The 2,500-nt window shown below is 52.6% G+C and overlaps 1 pseudogene; it reads right to left on the reverse strand.

The window, feature by feature from the left end:
* Positions 1-422: 422 nt before the first annotated feature.
* LOC147248041 (uncharacterized) overlaps positions 423-2,500 on the reverse strand; it is a 2,448-nt pseudogene continuing 370 nt past the window's right edge.

Consider the following 2,500-nt stretch of genomic DNA (forward strand, 5'->3'; position numbering starts at 1 on the left):
ATATACGTGTATATACGTGTGTATATACGTGTATATACGTGTGTATATACGTGTATATACATGTGTATATACGTGTATATACATGTGTATATACGTGTATATACATGTGTATATACGTGTATATACATGTGTATATACGTGTATATACATGTGTATATACGTGTATATACATGTGTATATACGTGTATATACATGTGTATATACGTGTATATACATGTGTATATACGTGTATATATGTGTGTGTATATACATGTATATATGTATGTATATACTGTATATGTGTGTGTGTATATAGTTCTAATATACACCTTCTGGTGCAACCTAGACACATCATCAGTGTTTTATCCTGGGGTCACGGGGTGTTTCGGGTCTCACAACAGACACTCTCGCCCAGGCGACCCAGTGATTCACTTTGACAGTGATCAAGTCCCGGCTTGTGTCTAGGTAGTTTTTGTGGTCCACGGATCGCCCCGCTTGATCCACAGCCATCTGGACGCCTTCTCTGCTGCGTCAAAAATGTTCATGATGGCTTTTCTGTGCTGCAGTCCCTTCACTCCCAGCATCTTGAGTGCCCTGCTGAGAGACTGGCCGGCAAATCCTCTGCAACCGACCTCAATGGGGTTGCATCGGGTCCTCCATCCCTTGCGCTGGCATTCACCTGCCAGCTCCTCGTACTTGGCCCTCTTCCTCTCTAAGGCCTCCTCCATCCGGTCTTCCCAGGGGACAGTCAACTCCAGCAGGACCACCTGTCTTGTTGACTCTGACACTAGGACCATGTCAGGCCTGAGTGTGGTCACTGCAATGTTCTCCGGGAACTTGAGCTGTCTCCCTCGGTCGACCTTCAGCTGCCAGTCCCGAGCTGTTGCCAGCAGCCCCCCTGCCTGACTCCGGAACTGCTGGGGCTTCTCCCCAGCCCTAACAAAGGCGATGTACTGCCTTGATGGTTGCTGGCCTTTACTGGTGGAGATCCCTGTGCAGATGGCCTCTGCGATGACCCGCAGCACTTGGTCATGGCGCCAGCGGTAACGGCCATCCCCCAGTGCCTTAGGGCAGCAGCTCAGGATGTGCTCCAGCGATCCAGTTCTTTGGCAGAGGGGGCACAGTGGGTTCTCGGCCAAGCCCCAGCGGAAGAGGTTGGACGGACTCGGGAGGACGTCGCACACCGACTGGATGAGGAACTTTATCCGGTGTGGCTCAGATCGCCATAGCTCTGTCCACGTTATCTTCTGGTCAGCTGCCTCCTCCCATCGGGTCCACGCCCCCTGCTGCCGCATCCCTACTGTCCTACTGCAGCGGGCTTCCTCCACCCCTGCTCGGACCTCCTCCTGGATCAGCAGCCACCTTTCCTTCCCCTGGGTCTTGTTGTAGGAAGGTCTTGGGTTACTCCCGAGTCCTGCCTGTCCAGAAGCCACTTTTCCAACCAGCTCGGTGTGCCGCAAGCGGGATTCAGCCTGGTCAACCGCCTCTTGAGCCCTCCACTTCCTGCCGGTCCTCACTTCTATGCCTGCCGAGGAGACTTTGGTGTCACTGGAGTCTCTTTACAGCAGCACCTCTCTTGCTCGGGTGACCATAAACTCCTCCATCAGACTACTGAAGGGCAGTTTCAGCTTGTTGTTCCTCCCGTACAAGGTGATGCTGCTGAGGCTTCGTGGAAGGCCCAACCACTTCCGTATAAAGGAGCTGACCTTCCTCTCGAAGCACTCGACGGTGGTCATCGGCATGTCGTAGACCAGCAGTGGCCAGAGGAGTCGTGGCAAAATGCCATGCTGGTAGAGCCAGGCTTTAAACTTTCCTGGTAACCCTGACTTATCCACTGCTTTCAGCCAGGTTCCCAACTCCTCAGATGTTGCTTGGAGTGCTGCTGTGTCCTTCAGGGTGCAGTCGTAGATCTTGCCTCGACTCTTAACTGGCTTCTCTCCCACAGATGGAATCTGGGTGGCCCCTATTGAGAAGCGAAACCGGTCTGTAACCTTCCCCTTCCTCACCACCAGGGACCTGGACTTGGCTGGCTTGAAGTTCATTCGGGCCCAGCTAATGAGGCGCTCAAGGCCTTGGAGGATCCATCTACATTCCGGGACTGATGTTGTGGTCACTGTCAGATCATCCATAAATGCTCTGATGGGGGGCTGCCGCATATCTGAGTTGTTTAGTGGGCCTCTGCACTTCACCTCTGCTGACTTCACCAACATGTTTATGGCCAAGGCAAACAATATCACAGAAATGGTGCATCCTGTGATAATGCCCTTCTCAAGCCGGTGAAATGTGGATGTTACTGCTCCAGAAGTGACTCTCAAACTGAAGCAGCTGTAGAAGTCCAGAATGACGTCTTTGATCTTTCCTGGAACGTGGTGTCGGTCAAGTGAGGTTTCCACCAGCTTGTGTGGAATGGACCCGTAGGTGTTGGCAAGGTCGAGCCAAAGGACTGCCAGATCTCCTTTGCCCTCACGTGCCTCCCGGATCAGCTGGGTGACGACTCCTGTATGCTCGATGCATCCTGGAA

This window comes from Aulostomus chinensis, chromosome 16 (genome assembly GCF_037954235.1).
Source record: "Aulostomus chinensis isolate RoL2024-O1b breed Wild chromosome 16, RoL_Achi_v1.0, whole genome shotgun sequence".
Taxonomy (NCBI): domain Eukaryota; kingdom Metazoa; phylum Chordata; class Actinopteri; order Syngnathiformes; family Aulostomidae; genus Aulostomus; species Aulostomus chinensis.